This window comes from Tenrec ecaudatus, chromosome 5 (genome assembly GCF_050624435.1).
Source record: "Tenrec ecaudatus isolate mTenEca1 chromosome 5, mTenEca1.hap1, whole genome shotgun sequence".
In the NCBI taxonomy this organism is placed as follows: Eukaryota; Metazoa; Chordata; class Mammalia; order Afrosoricida; family Tenrecidae; genus Tenrec; species Tenrec ecaudatus.
In genome coordinates, this window is record NC_134534.1 from 145,193,956 (window position 1) to 145,214,220 (window position 20,265).

At 51.7% G+C, this 20,265-nt stretch overlaps 1 protein-coding gene across 1 annotated transcript in view; it reads left to right on the forward strand.

The window, feature by feature from the left end:
* Nucleotides 1-673: 673 nt before the first annotated feature.
* FAM3D (FAM3 metabolism regulating signaling molecule D) overlaps nt 674-20,265 on the forward strand; it is a 37,746-nt gene continuing 18,154 nt past the window's right edge. Inside the window, exon 1 of the mRNA XM_075550746.1 lies at nt 674-1,024. The gene's annotated coding sequence lies outside the window, so the exon portion shown is untranslated. The remainder of the gene's footprint in view (nt 1,025-20,265) is intronic.

Sequence of the window (20,265 nt, forward strand, 5' to 3'; positions counted from 1 at the left end):
GTCTTCACTCTGGGACAGGAGTAGGCAGAGGGGACCCTGCCTTCGTGGGGCTCACTTCCCTGTTCTTGGAGTCGGGCAGCACATAAGCCAAGAGACAGGAACGTCCGCCAGGCTGCTGTCAGTAGCATAAAGAGCAGGAAGCACCGACGTGGGCAGGACAATGTCCTCCAGAGACGCTTCAACCACATCCTCTCCCCAGTTGCCTCACTCTTGTTTTTCTGCTGTCAGCCTTGGTCTCTAGCCTATTGTGCTGTCTTGGTTGTCCTTCGGGAGAAAGATGGGGCTTTCTACTCCTGTCAAGAGGTAGTGTCTCAGAGGCCCACAGGGCAGTCCTACCCTGCCCTATAAGGTTGCCATGAGTCAGAATTGACTCAACGGCAGGGAGCTGAGTTGAGTTGAGTTGAGTTGAGTTGTGTTGTTTTGCTGGGTTTTGCTTGCAGCTGCTCCTCACCTCAGCCTCAGTCCACCTGTTTCTTCCCCCAGGTTCACCCCCTCTGAAGCTTCTGGAGCTGCTGCTCAGGATCTTCACCAGCTTTCTCTACCAGCCCTGCCTCATTCCCTTGCACTAGAGGAGATTGGCCAGTTAGGGGCTATTTTGTTTTCTTTTCTAAGGCAATTATTTGTTGCTGGAATCCCCACCCAGAACCTTCCCTGCCAAGCCTGGAAAGAACACACACAACCCTATTCTTCTGGCCTAAGTTCAGACGCATGTCCTCCCAAGTGAGTGTTAGATTAAACTTCCTTCTTCCTCATAAGATTGTCGAACTGGGCAGGGGAATTTTATGACAGGCATCTTTGAAAGAGGGCGGGGCTGGGCGCCACCTGTGTGTGTTCCTGCCTCTCAATCTGTTTTTACTGGATCCAGAAGAGAGGCCGGCGTGAGGTCCCAGTCCCTGCGGAACAAGGAGGTGGGCGCCCCACAGCTGGTTTGAGGGGCGGATTGGCTGTATCCGGGACCCAGGACTCCAGCTGGGCTGCCTCGCCTTCTCTACTGAGACAAGACTTGGACGCCTGGACCCCACAGGTATGTCTCCACCGGAAAGCAAAGGGACCTGTGGCTCAGATTACTGGGAGATAGGACCGTGGATTGAAGATAGGAACAAAAGATCCTGGAGAAAAGGAGAAAGGGGAAGGAGGAAGGAAACCACAGAGGGTTCTGAGACCCTAGGGCAGAAGGCAAACCGCTCCTCTGCAGGCCAGGCCCATGGATTGACAGGGGACTGTAATGGGAAGGACTGTGAGCGTGGGTTTAGGGTGATGGTTAATGAGTAGTGTGTGCCACAGGCTCTGGTGATGCAGGCATTAGGCTTTGGCTGCTAACCACAAGGTCAGCAGTTTGAAACCAACAGCCTCTTCCACAGGAGAAGATAAAGAAGGCTCTTTACTCCCTTAAAGAATTATAATCTCAGAAACCCACAAGGGCAGGTCTACCCTGTCCTAACGCCTCACTCTGAGCCCGAATGGACTCAATGGTAGCGGGGTTTGGAGAGTTTTACTGAGCTCCAGCTCAAGGGAAAGGTGCAGGTGAAAGAGCCAGGAGTTGTCCAACCTACATGTGTAGCTCTTTTCCTTCCTCGACCACAGAGACCCCTTGACATGCACTCAGTTATGCATTTATCTCTGTCTAGTCCATGCACACGTGCTGAGCACCGGCGGTGAACAAGGGGTTGGAAGAACGGGTGAAAAGACACAGGTGTTGCTCTCTGGTCCTGGAGTCTCATTTTTCTCGGAAAAAAAATCAGTATTTGAAAAGCCTGGGTTTGCTCCTCTGTAAAATCGGAGTGATCGCCTGAGTGGCCCCTGTGAGTCCCTGTCCTCCTCGCGCTGCCCAGGCATCTGCGCTAACAGGGACTAAGCCTCGCAAACCGGTCCCTTGAGAGAGGAGGAGGCCACTCAAAGTTCATAGACAAATGGGATCGGGGGAACCGAGTACAAGGATCTACATGTGACCCCCTCCCTGGGGGACGGACAACAGAAAAGTGGGTGAAGGGAGACGTCAGACAGTGGAAGACATGACCAAATAATAGTAATTTATAAATTATCAAGGGTTTGTAAAGGAGTGGGGTAGGGAGGGGGGAAATGAGCCGCTGATACCAAGGGCTCAAGTAGAAAGCAAATGTTTTGAGAACAATGAGGGCAACAAACGTACAAATGTGCCTGATACAATGGGTGGATGTCTGGATCGTGGTAAGAGTTGTACAAGCCCCCAATAGATGATTAAAGGTCATCATGGTGCTAATGATGGAATTTTTCCATGAACTTTTTGAAGCTCCCTTGCATATACAGTATATGTATTATCTTGAATAGGCTTTCTATGAACCTCTACAAGGAGGGTAGCACCGTGAGTCCCACGATGAGATGGTGGGCTGGGTTGTGTGTGGGGTGGCTCACCACGAGGCCAGTGCTGTCGTCAGGGACAAAGCTGAGGCTTTCTGCTGCCATGAAGAGGTGCAGCCTCAGACACACTCCCACAGGGACAGCTCTCTTCTGTCCTGCAGGGCGGCGAGGAGCCGCCGTCGACTCGATGGCAGTGCGTCTGGGGAAGAGCTGGAGGCCTGAGGCGCTGAGAGATTAAATGACTGGCCTTGGCAGCCTGGTTGCTCCATTTGCCCCCCACCCCTGCCCACACTGTGCAACGTTTGTGATTGAACAGAGTGGACTTTGTGCAGGACGGTCCTACCAGATGGTTCCTGGACTCCGGTAAACAGTGACATGATGATTAACCAGACAGAGGGTCAGAAAGGGAGAGAAACCTTGCCACGTCATTGTCATCTTTAAACACCACTTTCGGCAGGTTCTGTGAAGAAGCTAGCCTGAGCACCAGGGCAGGTCCTCTGAGGAGATGGTATTTGCCCAGGAATGCTGGGTGGGGGGTGGTGGTGCAGGGACGGGATGGGGGCAGTGCTGTGGTGAGTAAGTGTTTGGCCCCAGTGAAGAATCCAGGAGGTTGGGAAGTGGAGGAGGGAGGAGTCTGAAGTTCAGACAGAGAGACAGAAGGGGCTGCGTGGCTCCTAGTTGGTGAAGACAGAGAGGAGACGGTTCCCAGGCTCAGAGTTTGGCTTTGCTCAGGGTTTGCCCCAGTCTGTCTGTCTGTCTGCCTAGAGGCTTAGGGACTTCGGTCTGCTGGAATAATGTACTCGGCTGCTAATCAAAAGGCTGAAGGTTCAACTCCACCCAGAGGTGCCTTGGAAGAAAGGCCTGGCGATCTACTTCTGAGAATTCAATCTCGGAAAAGCCTGCGGGGCACGGGACCCAGCACATAACAGGGGCCTAGGAATGGGTGTTGACTGTGTGGCAGCTGGTCCTGGTTCTGGGCTGACCTCCATGTCCCTAGTCCATGTTACATACCCGGCAACACCCCTACAACAGAAGGCCATGGCGTGGAGGGGCCTGACTTTCTCATTGGCATGCCCCTGGCCCGGGGGGTTGCTCAGGGCCATAGTTTTCTTCCCTGCCCAGGGGCAGTTGCCTCTGTGGGAGAGCCCAGCCTGTCACGTGCTGGCAGGCTGGGTGCAGCTTCTAAGGAGCCCCTGTGGTGCTCTTTGGTAAGTGTTAGACTGGCACTGGGTTGACGGTTCAAGCCCACCGACCATGCCCAGGGAGAAAGGTGAGGCAGCCTGCTCTCATCAAGACTGATAGGCTTGGACACCCTCTATGGGGTCCCTGTGAGTCCAAACCAATTGTGGCCATAGGCTTGGTGATTTGGTCTGGGTTGGTGCCGCATCAGTAAGCCAGTCCAGCTTGAATCCCACTGGGAACTTTAGGATACCCGGGAGTGGGGATACTCACTGCAGTTGGTCCTGATCCCTTAATTTGAGATGTTCTGTGAAGCAGGAATGGGGACCCCAGGGTCTGCTCCCCGAGGAGGCAAATATACAGAAGTCAGGGAGCACTTCACATTTAGAATCACACCTCTGCCTTTTCCAGCAGCGAGCCCTTGGGTATGGGGGCCTCAGAGTTTCCTCCTCTCTGGAAAATTGGAATGACAATCATTTCGTTGGGGTCTGACTGGTGTGCATTTTTAAAAAGAGGGTGTGTGTAGAGCACCCACCACGGTGTCCGGCACCCGGTAGGGGCAGAACGCAGGACAGCTCACTTGTCAAAGATGAGCACCCACTGCAAGCAAAGAATATCAGAAAGATGTTTACTTGTACTTTATTGACTATACAAAGGCATTTGACAAAGGCATTTTTATGTAGATCATTAAAAAAACAAAACTACAGATAACAGTTTAAAGAATAGAAGTTCTGTAACAGTTCCATTGTGCTCATGCAGGACCTGTACGTAGACCAAGAGACAGTCTTTAGAAAATCAAGAGAGGTGTGTGTCTGGGTTATATCCTTTCACAATACTGATTGAATCTATATGCTGTGCAAGTAATCTGAGAAACTGGATTCCGTAAAGAAGAAAGGGACATCAGGATTGGAGGAATGCTACATCACTGACAGCCTATGATGTGCAGATCAACAAGTAAGAGAACATGCATGCTGAAAGCCAAGGGGCTTCAAGCACTTACTGACAAAAATGAAGCCTACAGCCTTCAGTAAGGTTTACTCAAGATAAATAAAATAAACAACTTCATAACTAGCTCAATAGCAGCATCCAGATAAGTAGAGAGAAAATGTAAGTTGTCAAGAATTGTGTTTTCCTTGGATCCACAATCGACTGCCATGAAAGCAGCGGTCAAGAACCCAAACAATATATTTCATTAAGCATATCTGCTGCCAAAGGTCGCTTTCAAGTGTGAAAAAAGCAAGAATGGTCCTTTGCGGAAGAATGTCAACCTGACCCACACCGTGACATTTTAAATCACTTCCTATGTGTGTAAAAGCAGGATAATGAATAAGGAAGACACAAGAAAAACTGGTGCCTTTGGATTATGATTGAATGAGGAATATTGAGTTCTATAGATTTCCAGAAGAAGAAGCCACCTGTGTGGCAAGAAGTACAGTCACAGTTCTCTTTATTGTGAACAGTGCTGAAATAAATACTGAGGTAGTTATATAATCTGGTGTCAACTTGAGACTATTAAGTGGAAGGGGCGGAGTCTAGCCTGTCAATCAGGTCACAGCCTGATGACCTGGATAAATAGCTCAGCTGGAAGAGACACCCTCTGCCTGCAAGACATTCCTGTTGACAAGCCTCATGGAGCTATGTTGATGGAGCCAGAGCCCTGGAACTGAGGAGCCATGTAGAGACCCTGCCAGGGCTGAGATGTTTCCACCGCCACTGGATCCACAGGACTTTCCACCCACTGGCCTGTGATCTCCCATTGCATGTGCTGCATGAGTCTGAAGAGGAATTTATAAACTGGCATCAGTCTTAGGGGCTAATATCAGTCTTATGGACTTGATCTGGACTGGGCTGGATGTTCTCTTAATTAAACAATTACTTTTTTATATAAAGCTCTTGTACAAAACAAAAGATGAGAACCTACTGTGCACAACCAGGATTGCACGTTAGAGCCACCAGCACAGCTTGGGGCCATATCTGCAAGCTCGTGGCTGCAGAGGACGAAGGTTCATCGGAGAGAGCTCCTGGCAAGTCCCCTGTGATCCAAACAGCAGTCAGAATATTCGGTGACCCACAATTTGAGCATCGTGTTCAGCTTGGTGAGAGTTGTTGATCAAACAGCTCCTTCTACTCCCCACCTTGTCCCACAAGGAGACAGAAATCCTACCTGGATGAGAGATGGGGGGCTCCTAGAGGGAGAGAGGGGCCTCCAGAGTCCTTCTTGAAAGCAGCCAACTGAAGGAGAAGTTGCATCTTCCATATGAGAGTGGATTCGGACTCATAGCGACCCTCCATGACAGAGCGTGACTGCTCGTTAGGTTTCTGAGGCGGTAACTATTCACCAGAGCAGACAACGCCAGCTCTCTCTGGGGAAGTCAACATGAAGTGTTGGCTCCATGGTTTGCCACCAATTTGTCCCTCACTGCTCCACCAAGATGGCTCCCACGTGGAATCCACAAAACTCAAAGCCAGCTCACTGCCATCAAGTCTGTTCTGATGCATCGCCACTTCCCAGGGCAGAACGGCCCCTTTGGGTCTCCCCAAACGGTGACTCTCTGAAGGAGGAGCAAGCCGTGTCTCCCAACGGCTGACCTTTCAGATCACAGCCCCATTGGAAACTCAGTCTTGGGTTTAACCCCTGGCCAATGTGCCTCCATCCATCTGTCCGTGCAGGCTTGCCTGTTGCCTGGGACATGAGTCCTTGGTAAAGTAGAAGGGCAACGAAAGATAGGAAGCCCCCCAGGGAGGTGGATTAGCACCGTGGCTGCAACAATGGGTTCAACCATAGCAGTGATTGTGAGCATGGAGCAGGACAGGGCGGTGTTTGGTTCTGTTGTGCACAGGGTTGCAATGGGTCAGAACGGACTCGATGGCATCTCACACCAACAACGAGGGTGCTGAACAAATCTCCGAGGGGCTTCCAGACTCAGAGGGACTAGGGAGAAAAGGCCAGGAGATCGGCTTCTGAAAACCAGGCAAAGAAAACTGTGAATGGAAATGGTCTGGTTTAAAGCAATCACAGGGTGGTACGGGGTTGGGCAGTGTTACCTCTACTGGTTAGGGGGTCAGTCTGGGGTCGGCTTCACGGCAGCTAACAGCAACCAGACCTGCCACACCAAGTTGTGACATTGACACAAGCTAATCCACGTGAAGTGCTTAACACAATGCCCGAAGTGGACTGCCGCAGCGCGGGCACACTCACTTTATGGCGCTGTGGAGAGAACTATGTTGTTTCCACACCGAACTTTGAGAGCAACCTTTCCTTGACCAAGCCTGTCGGTGTCCTTTTACCAACAGTATGTGCTCTCTTCATGTCTCTCTATCACGTCAGAACGATTCTCCCAATAGACCACCCCTATTGCACACCTCGTGGATGACAGTGCGGTGGACACAGGACTTAAATGCAGACACCCGCTCTATCAAGGGTGTCTGGAACCAAGGCCCCCACAGCTCCCGGGCACGGTGCTTCAGGTGTAATCTTGCAGTTCTTCTTCGCCCAATTAGGGATGGGGCTGGACAGGTTCAGACAGGGAGAGAGGGCTGCATCCCACAGGGTTATGGGAAAACCCAGGTGGGTGTCCAAAGCCCCTGCAACACAGATTCAGTTCCCTGGCCAGGTGAGGCACCTGCCAGCCTGCAGGTGTGACGATGCTTGGAGCTGCCATCACTGAGGGCCTCCTGGCACTTAGGCACTGAGGGGGACATTGCAGGTGATGGGCCAGTCAGGTGTGCCTGGAGGAAGTCCCCTCCACAGCTGACCTCCGCAAACCAAGCAGGAACTCACGGATCTGCCCCTGAAGAGGAAGCTGCCTTGGGGAAGAACGGTCTCTTGGCCACTCTGTCTTGGTGCAGAGCTGCCTTCCTGAGCCAAACTCCAACAGGCCGAAGGGAGTGCCCAGAGTTCAGGGCCACCTTGAAAGAAGAGGGGTTGTCTCTTGAGCAGGGAACAGCAAATTATAGCCCCCAAGCCAAATCCAGCCTGCCTCCTGGTTTTGTAAACAAAGTTTTATTGGAACATGGCCGCATCCATTAATTTTTCTCTTGTCTGCAGCATCTTCCTGTTACCACCATAGAGTTGGGTAGTGACCCAAAGCACACGGCCTGCAACACCTAAAATATTTACTATCTGGTCCTTGACAGAAACGTTTGCTGATCCCTGTTATGGGACAATGAAGTGGCCAGAGACTGACTGCCTTGGGTGTGGAATCTGACTCTTAGCAGCTGTGACAGTTGGCTTTATGGTGCCAACGAGGCCAATGGGAACATGTGAGTGAAGTTTGGTCAGGTTGCAGCTTGATTGGAGGATGACTGAAATACATAAGACAGCTGGCATCCCATCTCTCTCTTGCTCCCTGGTGATCAGATCAGCGTGCTGCTACTTTAGCTAGTTCTCTGCCTCTCTGTGTGCTATAGTACCTGTGGACCAAGCCAACACATGTATTGTGTTGCTAGAGCTTGAGGCTCCTTCCACACCTGCTTTACACTGCTGGGTTGTACATTGCTTGAACTTGAGGCTGGTAGATCCTGGCCTTGCTTGAGTTCCAGATCCGTCAGTGCCTGCCTCACTAAGCTCCTGTGCTTCTGACTGTTGCTGACCCACCCTACTACCTGCTGCCTGTGGGCAGACTCTGCCTGCCTTGCCTGAGGGAAGATTCTGCTGTCTGCTTCCTTGACCTTGGACCCAGCAGTTTAAATGAGTGGAAGGACTTCTAGAACATTAACTGTGCCACAAAAGTGAGTTGAACTGAGCCCTCTGTACTGCTGTGTGGAGTAATTAGCTGTTATACTCCTTCTTGCTGTGTAAAATATATATATAATTCTTCTTGCTGTATAATATCTATATAAATAAAACCAGGACATGTCTGAATATATTCAGACATGTCCTGGTTTTGTTTCTCTAGATAACCCTGCTTAACACAGCAGCTCTGTGATTTGACCTCTGATTGCCTCAGTTTCCCCACCTTCCTCAATGAGTAGTTGCATGATTGAAATCATTAAAATAAGGAACACTTCCAGAGCAGGGTCTTGTATGTGGTACATGCTCCAGGTTCATTGTCTTATTCTGGAAGCTATCCAAAAAACTTGAGAGAAAACCCCCCAAGTCGTGCATCTTTCTCCTGTCTTCTTACACACCACTTACTGTGCCGCTCTGCATGGCCCAATAATTCTCCCATTGGCCAGAGCTGGAGCAAACCATTAAAACCAATAAATAAAATTAAAACAGGGCATAATGGAAATAATGGGCTTATTTCCTTCTGAAATAAATGCCATGGGAACAAATTGTTTCCACCACCAGCCTTATTGCTTATGGATTTATTCTGTTTATCTCCCTCTGTATTGGTGACATGATCAATAATTGGCCATAAATACCTAGGGTTTACAAGGAAGGCCATTTAGAACATGAAAGGTGGCCTCTGGTTACTTTGATTACCTCACACAGGCCTGGGCCACAAATGCTGGATTCAGGGGTGATGGGAAACTGGTGACAAGGGGCAACACATCTGAGCAGGATTACACCACCTCTACCATCCAAGAAGGACTCCTGGAGTCCCCCAACATGTGTATGGGGTGGGGTGTCCCTGCTGATATAAAGAATTGTGTATGAGTGCGCATTGTGTTTGTCAATATGTACATCTGTCTGTCCCTTATTTTCTTGAAGTCTCTCTGGTGGTATAGTGGTTAAGAGTTGGGCTGCTAATCTCAAGGTCAGCAGTTCAAATCCACCAGCCCTCCTCAGGAGGTGAAGCTGTCCCATAAAAACTGATAGTCTCAGAAACCCACAGAGGCAGTTCTGTTCTGTCTGACAGTGTGACTATAAGTTGGAATAGACTTAATGGCTGTGGGTCTGGTGTCTGTCTCAGTCTCGTCTCTTTCTTCCTAAGGCTGTCTCCCTTGAACACTGCTGAGACCTCTGTGACACTTCTATCAGAGAGAGAGAGAGAGAGAGAAATCTGCCCCTTGAAATAAAACACCTGCCCATGACATGTTGTGGGGAGGTAGGGGTGGACAGAAAGAAGCCTCGGGAGAGCAGGCAATGAGGGGCTCCCTGCCTTAGGTGGTGGAATTCAGTTTGAAGAATTCCCAGGGAGTTGACCCAAATGGTAATTCCCAGAGGAGGAGGCTGGTGGGATTCTAAGGTCAGATCATGTCCTCTAAGCAGTGGAGAAAACACTATTGGCTGGGGGACAAAGAGGAAGCAACCATGTGGGGGGAGGGGCAGCTGCTGGGGTTTGCCTCTTGTTTTGTTTCAAAGACAGAAAGCTGTTGATTCTTTGAAGTACCCTATGCTGTGTGCCAGGGACACAGGGATGAAGCTGGCCTTTAAGAGTCACTACCCAGGGAGGTGCCAGCTCCAAGTACGGGCTGATTGTGAAGCACAACCAAGAGAAGAGTTGGCTGTGAGATGACTCCAGCCCACAGCAGCCCTGTGTGGGTCAGAACAGATTCAGAAGTAGATCAGCAGACCTTTCTGCCAAGGCCCCTCTGAGTGGTTCGAACCGCTAACCTTTTGGCTAGCAGTGAATCCTATGAACTGTTTGTTCTACCTAGAGACTCGAAGGAGCCTTCATGGAAATAATCGGAGGGGGCCAGGAAGTTACCGTGAGCCAGGGGTCAGGGAAGGCTTCCCGGAGTAAGTAAGGCCTGAGCTGAGGCTTCATCATTAATCCCTTTCATTTCTACTCGGTCTTCTCCTCTCCTCTCACGTTCAAAGCAAAACTCAAGGTCATTTGTTCCATTCTTAAGGGTCTCATGATTCGGGCCATTACTTGGTCTCTACCCTATGAGTCCTCAAAATGTATTGGGTTCCGACTCTCCTCCAAGCTTTAGCACATGCTGTTCCCTCTGCCTGGAACACTCCCCAGGAGACTTGCTTCACCTGCCTACATGTCACTTCTCCAGAAAGCCTCCCAGACAAGGAGAGCAGCTGGATTCACCTTTGCCTGTGCCCCTGGCCCCCTGCAGAGAACCATCTCTCCCTTTACACTGTGCATGTGTACTGTTGTTGTTTTCAGGAGTTTGTGCCAACTCTAGGCAACCCCATGCAGGGCAGAATGAAACACTGCCCAGTCCTGGGTCAGAATGGCAATCACTCCTGTGTGAGTTAGTGGGGAGCAGCCCCTGGATTAATCCAGCTCGTGGACAACCTGACTCTGACTAACCACCGACTTTACCAAGAGCGATGTCCCTATATAAGGCATAGTCCCCCCCTGGTTAATAAAAGATGGCTTGCTGCCAAAGAGTCAATTTTGATGCATAGCAAACCCTTTGGGATAGTAGGATGCTTGTTGGTCCACTAATCACAAGGTCAGCAGTTCAAAACCATCATCTGCTCCTTGAGAGAAAGATGAGGGCTTCTAATCTAGTCTCCCCAATAAAATGATTTAAAATTTTTAAATGAAAAGGAGTTACAGTCTCAGAAACCCCCATGGGGAAATTCTACTCTGTCCTAGAGGGTCACTATGAGACTAGACTCGATGGCAGTCCCTCCTGACGTGTAAGATAAGTCTCTCCGTGCTCACTTCTGAGAAGAACTCTAGCTGTCCCCCTCCAGGACAGAGTTGTGTGTTCTCCGGGCAGTCCAGGATGTATTCCCTATCTTCTGCCAACACTGGCATCCCAGGACGCCAATTCCTGCAGCTTCCCTATTCTTTGTCCAGCTCACAGCTGCAGGCGAGGACTCGGGAAAAGCAGGCTGTACCAGAGCTCTGGACGCGACCTCTGGGTTTTGGAACACTTTAAAGAGCTCTTGGGCAGCCAGGGTGCCCAGTGTGATTTGTCAGATGAGTGTTTTGACCGCTGCTTCCGGGCATTGATGGTGGATCCAAATAGGATGAACTCCCCAATGGCTTTGGTTGTGGGCCCAGGACAACGCAATGCTTCGCAGCTTCACTCTGCTCCTTGTGGGTCACCATGCTGCTTGGGGGTCAGACGTGAGGATTTTGTTGGCTTTTGTGTTGAGGTATGAGCCCTGCTGGCGTCCTTGATTAGTAAGTCCTCTTCACCTGCCGCAAAGGTGACGCGTCATTTGTGGATTGCAGGTGGTTACCAGGCTCCCTCGACCCTGGTGCCACGTCCTTCAACTAGTCCAGCTCGTTTTGCTAGTGTGACATTCATGGTGTTATTGGGCAATTCGCGCACTCTGTTAGATGGCCTTATGTTGCTTGGAGTGGACACAAATACGGATCTCTTTCGGTCAGTAAGGCGGGGTGGGAAGGGGGCTGTCATTGCAATGTCTTGGCCTAGAGGAGTGAGTGCTTCCATTCTCGGGGGAAACGTCAGCACCATCAGGTCTGGATCACAGGGACCCTCCTGAAAGGGCTGGACATCAACCAAGTCTTCTCCTTGGAAGCATCGAGTCCCCAACACGCGCCAGGGTCCATCTCTCTTCGGAGTCTTCGTGCATGCGGCAGGCTCCCAGGACGTCTTCACCTGCCTGCATGTCACCGCTCCCCCTTCACACGGTGCACGTCTAGAAGATGAGACACCCTTTGCTGCTGTCCTCTGCCCCCAGTGCTGGCACCCAGGAAATGTCAGGTGCATGATGGATTGGCTGAGAAAGACGTCACTGAGGTCCCCACCTAGCTGCTGAGTAGGCTGCCTGGCAGAATTCCAATCTGCTCAGCTCATGGCCCTGGCCAGTGATGGTTCCTCGTTTCGGTTAGAAGAGGGATGTGAGCCGCTGAAGGGGGTGCTGTGAGGAGGGCCCACCTCCACCTGGCCAAGGAGCCACTCCATGCTGAGGAGTCCCCACTCTGAGAACAATGGGTCTCTTCTAACCCCCAGAGGCCACTGGCCCCTGTCACAAAGTCTGAGACCCAATCTTTCTCAGCCAGAATAAGCGTGGTGATTGATTAGTGAGGCCTGGAGGGGGGGGAATGTTAAGGCAGGGGGGGGGGCACTCATATATGTCATCCCTCCTCAAACAAAGGAAAACTGGATGAGCCCGCTGTGCAATTTAACCATCTTCTCTGAGGCCTTAAGGGCCAGCTGGACAGGACCTCCCACACCCATTCCCTGGCGCTGCGGGCACGTGGCCAGCTTGGGCCAGGCTCAGGGCAGCCAGCTTAGTGCCCCTCGTTCTCAGCCTCTGGTCCTTGTGCCCTGATCTCGTCAAAGAGAACTCTGCACCGACAATGGAGACCCTGGACATGTCACTCACCCTCTGGGAGCCTCCGCCTTGCTTTCTTTCCAGAGAAAAGCAGGTAACAATAGTCTCCACATCGTAGGGTTGCTCTAGCGATTTGGTGGCATGTGTGTGCACCCTTTCTGGCCCAACAGGAACTACTTTCTCCTGGAAGGGGCAGCGGGGCTCAGGGGTTGAATCCTCGCCTTCCATGGCGAAGACCAGCCTTGGATTCCTGGCCCCTGGGCAGCTCCTGCGCCTGTTGCTATGATGGGAAACTGATTTTGGCAGAGTTCCCAGACTGAGATAGACTGGAGGAGAGAGGAAGCCTCAGTATTCTCTCTCCCAAAATTTTCCTCTGCAAATCCCGTGGCTCCCAATGGCCTGGTCAGCAACCAAAGGTGGGGATGGCGCCGGCCTGGGCAGTGTTTGGATCTGTTGGGTTCAGGGTCACATGGCATTGAAAAACACCCTCAAGGCAACTGACAGCAAATCACAATGGCCTGGTCCCTCTCTCCAGACAAGGGGGATGGGGGGGTCCCAGGGACTGGGGTGAATTAATGAGAAACCAGGGAAGGGTGCTCAGGCAGGACAGCGCTCCTCCGGTGGAGTGGTTGGTTGTGGGTGTTCCAGGTAGAGTAAAGCAGAGAGGAGGGGCCAGTTAGGGAGTGGGAGCACTCTGAGCCAGAGGCGATCAGAAGGCTGGTGCTCTGAGAGCAGATACGGGAAGACCTGGGGACTCGGACCTCGGGGGTAGGAGGGGACCCCTGTAGCTTTCTTGTGGGGGTTCCCCCAAAGGAAGCCCTGGAAAACAGAATCCAGCATTCTCACCTCACTCCCAGGGCTGGCCAGGGGAGTCAGAAGCACACACCCTAATATGGATTTAGGGCTCCCACTGTAAACTGCAGCCTTCCGCAATCCTAGTGCTCGGAATGTAAGCTTGCTCAATAGATGTCTGAGGTAGCCACGGACATGCATTCTGTCTGCCTACAGGGAAGGAGCCCTGGTGAAGCACTGGGCTGCTGACCTGAAGGTCAGCAGGTCACACGCACCAGCTACTCTGGGGGAGAGAGACAGGGCAGGCTGCCCTTGTGAGTTTGACAGCCTTGGAAACCCTCCGAGTTTTCTGTTTGCCTAGAATGAAGAGGTGTCTGAGGTCAACTCCAGGTTCAGTGAGGGGGGAAGAGAGTCATTTGGACATGGTTGGTATCTGCCATGGCACAGGATCAGGAATCTGCCGTGTGTTCGCTGGGTCTTCTCCAGGTGTGTCTGGGCAAGGTTTTCCACTCTGTGGACTCTCCATTTCCAGAATTTAGGGAGCAGTTAGTGGGGTATCTTTGCAGAAAGAGAACCAAAAACCAAACTCATTTCCCTCCCCTCAATTCTGACTCATATCAACCCTATGCACAGAATAGAACTACGCCTGTGGGTTTCTGAGACTAACTCTTTAGGAGAGTACAAAGCCTCAACTTTCTCCCTCTGAGCGGCTGGTGGGTTGGAACTGTTGACCTTGTGTTTACCAGTCTAATGCCAACCCACTATGCCAACAGGGCTCCTGATTTCCAGCCAGCAGGTTCTAGAAAAGCTAAAGCACTGAAACTAATAAAAGTTTGTTCAGCCCTTCCCACTGGAAAAGCTGCAACTGGTTCTAATTATAACCTGGTATAAGGTTATCTCTCCATATCTGACCCCGAGGTCAAGACACACACACACACACACCTTAGACGTCAACAGACAGCAAAGTTCAACCTCTGCCTGGCATGCATGTCAGTCAAGGGAGAGGCAGAGGGTGTCCACAAAGGTCAGGGTTCAGCTCACATCTTACTTGACTTAGGACTGATGCAGATGTGATTGTGGCTGATCCTGGGTCCCAGTGATAAGCTAAGACACAGCTCCTGGGGTCTGTCTTTCCAACCACAAAGGAGGCAAGTGGTAGTAAAAACATGGAGGACAAAGCCAAGTTAGCCGAGTGAAGGCAGCAGGGATGGGCAATCCAGGAGAGGGAGCACCACTCCATGCAAAGCTGGGTGCATTCAGTGACGTTCTGAGCACCTAGAACAGGAAGTAAAGTCAGGATGGGCATATGATGAGGTCAGTGTGGCCAGCTTCATTTGGGAGCATCATGCAAGGCCTTCTAAGTCACATTAAAGACCTGGTACCTTATCCTGAAATTTCTGGGGAAGCCAGAACCAAGTTCAAGTCTGGGAAATGCCACTTCCTTCACCATCAAAGTGCTCTCTTAACCACCACAGCCTCAAGGAAAAGAGTAACTCTTTCTCCTCCCAGCTTGGCTGGGCAACAGACCATGGTGGAGCCAAAAGAAGCCCGTATCCATGAACGAGCTGACTCCGCTCCAGTAGGGCCACTAAGAAGTGCTGTTAGCAGACAGGCTGAGGGGCGCTGTGCTTGCTGGGCCCTGCAGAAAGAGCAGACACCCACACAAGGACTCCTGGGGCCCACCAACGGGGAAGGGTCAAGCCAGCCAACCCCTCCTGGACAAGGTCCCTCACTCTCTGACATACTTTTCCAGACAGGCAGAGAGCACCAGCCCAGAGGGGTGGCAGAACTTGCCCTCTCCCCCCCCCCCCCAAACAAGTAGTAAATGTCTGGTCAACCTGATGCCAAAGTCTGACTTCTTTCTCCAGCATCCAGGGCATTTCTCAGCCTGGTTCTTTCAAGGCCAAGACCATACATGCAACTTCCAAGCCTGGTGCTTGCATCTACTGGAAGCATAGGTCCACGGCCGGAGGTGCTGTTTGCAGTGGTAGCGAAAGGAGCCCCAAGAGGTCCAGACCCACAGACTTCCAGCCTAACAACACCCAGGAGAAGGAGAGCTTCTCTCTCCCCTAGGCATCCCCAAGAAAAATTTCGATTGGCTTTGCTTGAGTCACATGCTCACTCTTGAACCAATCCCAAGAGAATCACAGTGCTGATTGGCCAGCCCCTTATGACAGGAGTGGGGTATCATGATGGATTTCTCCCTTCCACCACATCCAGTGGTTTCGTCTTGAGCTGGAGGGTCAGGGATGATATCCTACATCAATACATGTGGGCCTAGACCGACAAAGACATGTCGGCATGGCTTACAGTTTAAGCAGACACAAAGCCCAGGGATGCTCCAGAGCACATCCATCTCAGAGTCACAGCCCTAAGCCTAGGCTACAGCCTGCTTTCCCAGAAGCCCTCAGAGAGAACTTGGGGAGGGAATCTGCATTTGTCTGTGTAGCCTTAGCCAATTTGCTTGCCCTCTCAGGATCCCAGCCTCCTTCTCCACCTGGTGGTTCAAGCGTCTGCCCCGTCCAAGGTTGCACAAGAATCTAATTCATTCCATCTCCAAATATTCCGTGAGCACTTCCTCCGTGCTCAACTTCTTACTCGGTCTGCAGGAGCCCCCGACTATGGGAAGACAAGACTTAAGGAAATGGAGGAGCTTCAGCCAGAAATCCAGAGTCTGGGTGAGAGCAAGACAGACAAAGAGACCAAGGACAGTCATGAATAACCATACCCACCTACTCACTCTGCCCCTCCCCAACATGACCACGCACTGCCCCTGTTGTTGAGTCTGTTCATACTGGCAGCAACCCTAGGTACAGCAGAAACAAACAGTACCTGGCCCTGTTCCATCCTCACAATCATTGCTGCGTTTGCGCCCATTTTTGTAGCCACTCTGTCAATCCATCTCGTTCTGGATCTTCCTCGTTTGTGCCGACCTTATACTTTACCGAGTGTGTTAATCTGGGTAGACTAGAGGAACAAATTCATAGACACCCATGTGTATAAGAAAGAGCTTTATATACAAGAGCAATTGAATATTGAAAAAACATCCCAGCCCAGTCCAGTTCAAAGTTCCTAAGTCTGATATTAGCTCATATGTCCGATACCAAGCTATAAAGTCCTCTCAGGAATTCACGCAGCACATGCAATGACACTACCTGAAGGAAGATCACAGGCCTGTGAGTGGAAAGTCTCAGATCCAGTAGTGGTGGAAGCATCTCAGTGCTGGCAGGGGACTCCATGTGGCTCCTCCAGCTTCCAGGGCTCTGGCTGCATCGGTACAACTCCATGTGGCTTGTCAGTAATGCCTCCCAGGGAGTGAGTGTCTGTCCCACCTCCAGCGAGCTATTTAACTCCTTAGTGGCGCCAAAGGAGTTCATCAAGTTGCGACCTGATTGACAGGCTAACCTCCACCCCTTCACTCTTAAGTCTCAAATTGACAACAGATTATGTCACTACCACACCATGCATGAGGTCCTTCTCCAGGGGCTGGTCCTCCCTAAAAGCATGTCCAAAGTACATGAGTCAGCCTTTCCATTCTTGCTTCTAAGGAGTATTCCAGCTGTTTTTCTCCCAAGACAGACTTGCTCGTTCTTCTGGCAGCCCGTGGTCTATTCAATATGCTTTGCTAGCACACTCATTCGAAGGCATCCATTCTTCTTTGTTCAGCATTCATTGCCAGCTCTCCCATGTATATGAGGTGACTGACCTGGGCAAAGCTTGGGTTAGGCAAACTTGAGGCTTTTGAACAGTATAAAGATGTCTTTGGCAGCAGATTTGCCCAACAAGATAGGCCATTTGGTTTCTTAACTGTCCCTCTTCCACGGATGCTTTACATGGACCAAGAGGCAGAGGCAGTCAAACAGAATGAAGGCGCCCTGCCCGGTGTAAATCAGGGAGGGTAGGATCCTTCCACCATGCTGGTCCGAGCTGTAGGCTGAGCAATCATTCCAGAAGCTGGCGGTATGAAGAAGAGGCAAACAGCAGGATTGGAGGAGGACTCGTTTACAGTCTGCATTATGCTTGCTCAGCGTGAAAAGGACCGGAAGTCATAACCGATAGAGATGAAAGACCACAGCCTTCAGTGTGGACTACAGCTCAGCGGACAGAAAACAACCACCCACACAACCAGGCCAACAAACACCCACACAACCGGGCCAACAAACGCCCACACAACCGGGCCAACAACCACCCACACAACCGGGCCAACAAACGCCCACACAACCGGGCCAACAAACACCCACACAACCGGGCCAACAAACACCCACACAACCGGGCCAACAAACACCCACACAACCGGGCCAACAAACACCCACACAACCAGGCCAACAAACACCCACACAACCGGGCCAACAAACGCCCACACAACCGGGCCAACAAACACCCACACAACCGGGCCAACAAACACCCACACAACCGGGCCAACAAACACCCACACAACCGGGCCAACAAATACCCACACAACCGGGCCAACAACCACCCACACAACCGGGCCAACAAACACCCACACAACCGGGCCAACAAACACCCACACAACCGGGCCAACAAACACCCACACAACCGGGCCAACAAATACCCACACAACCGGGCCAACAACCACCCACACAACCGGGCCAACAAACACCCACACAACCGGGCCAACAAACACCCACACAACCGGGCCAACAAACACCCACACAACCGGGCCAACAAACACCCACACAACCGGGCCAACAAATACCCACACAACCGGGCCAACAAACACCCACACAACCGGGCCAACAAATACCCACACAACCGGGCCAACAAGCAACATCACAACAAGTAGAAAAGGTCGAACTTGACAAGGACTTCAGTTTACTTGGATCCACAATCAAGACCCATGGAAACAGCAGGCAAGAAACGCAAAACCTGGGTCACTTTATCTGTGTCTGAGTCAACATCTAGACCATGGGGTTGGGAGTGGGGGTGGGGATAGGGGTGGGGAACTCATTGCTGAGTCAATGCTGGTTCATAATGACTCTATAGGACAAGGTAGAACTGCTTCTTTTGAGTTCATGAGACTGTAACTCTTTACAGGAGTGAAAGCCTCATCTTTCTCGCCTCGGACTGGCTCGTGGTTTCAAACTGCCGACCTTGTGAATTACAGCCCAATGTGTGACCACTATGCCATATCTTGACTGGTAGGACCTTTGTCCAGGGAACGTTACCCTGAGACTTCCCTAGCTGAAGAAAACGTTATGGCAATCTCCACTTGGAACCAGGAAGGAAAAATTAAACAGACTCCTGTTTGGGGTTGGAGTGGCTACAGAGGGAATGCTGGGTCGTGCCCCAAGAGGCAGTCCACAGCTCCTCCCACAGTGGGCCCGTCCTGGGCTCCAGCTCGAGCGAGCCCTTGGGTTCAGGGGCCAGTAAGTGGGCTGGGACTCCAGAGACTCGGGAGTCTGCACATGCTCAGTGGGTAGTGGCACTCAGGAAGGGCTATCCGGCTGGGAGAGCCTGCCTGGCCCAAGCCCTGCCCTGAAGCCAGAATCTCTGGGCATGTGATTATGTCTCCACCCTCCTCCTCTGACTTGGTTCTGTCTTCTGTTCAGGGGTATAAACCAAAGCACAACTCACTGCCATTGAGTCAAATCTTACTCCCACATCCCTCCAGGACCCAGTAGAACTGCCTTGTGGGTTTCTGAGACTGTAAGCCTTGATGGGAGAGGAAGTCTCATCTTGCTCCCACAGGGTGGCTGACATGTCTGAACTGCCAGCATGGATTTAGCTGCCCAGTCCGTCGTCCACTGTGCCACCAGGGCCCCCAGTCAGAGGTGTATCCATGGATAAGAGTCCCTGCAGTGACTGATTTGAAATTGCCAAAGAATCTCTCTCAGCTGGCAAGCGCTACTGCAGTGGTGACTAGAAACTGCTCTTCAGGCCCCCACCTCGAGCTGTGCCCAGGGCACATGCCATACCTGCCCTGCCCTGGCACCCCGCCACCTCTGAACCTGCTTACTGTGACTAAGTACCACCAGTGGGATGACTTAAAACAACAGAATCCATCCTCTCTCCATTCTGAAGGCTAGCCGCCTGACATCAACATGTCTGCAGAGCTGAGTCTACAAAGCTGAAGGCTTTGGGGGGTGGGGAGGCGGAGGGGGGTGCAAAGAGAAGGCTTCCTGGAGTCTTCCAGTGTCTGGTGGCCCAAGGCTTGGGTTGGCTGTGGCAGCAGGCTTCCAGGGTCTGCCTCTGTCTTGCCATGGTCGGCTTCCCTCCATGTCCCTATCCTTATCCCCCACGAGCCCTCTCTCCACGTCCAGCTTGGGCCACCCCTCTCACTCTGCCTGTGTCACTGCCACTACCCGCTCCTTGTCGGTCTCTGCCCAGTCTCCCACCCACCTCTGTGCATGCTCTGTCAATGTCCGCATCGGTCTGTTTGGCCGTCCACCCTGCGTGTTGGATCCTAGCCTCCTCCTTGCCTCCTGTCCAGCGGCCCGCTTTTCTGTTACTCCACATGTGGATGGCCCTACCGAGTGTCCTTCAAGTCTCATCCAAGGGCCTCAGCTCTTGGATGGTTGGTCCCATTCTGAGAACATTCCTGGTCATAATACACTTTGGCATTAGGGTGGGGGAGCTGGCAAGTTAAATTTCAGGAAATTACACTTCTACAAAGTCTCTGTGGGTGGATTTGGACAACAGCTCAGATATCTAACCCATAAGGCCCTGAAGCCGCAGGGACAGGGCAGGGAGAGGAAGTTTTATAGTCTCCGAAGGAGACATGGCTTTATGTTGCTGCTGCTGTTCCTCCCAGCTGTGCAGTGTGGCAGATCAGCACAGCCCAGGTGGTAAGGCCCACGTTGCCCTTGGGACTTGTCCAGACCAGAGAGCGT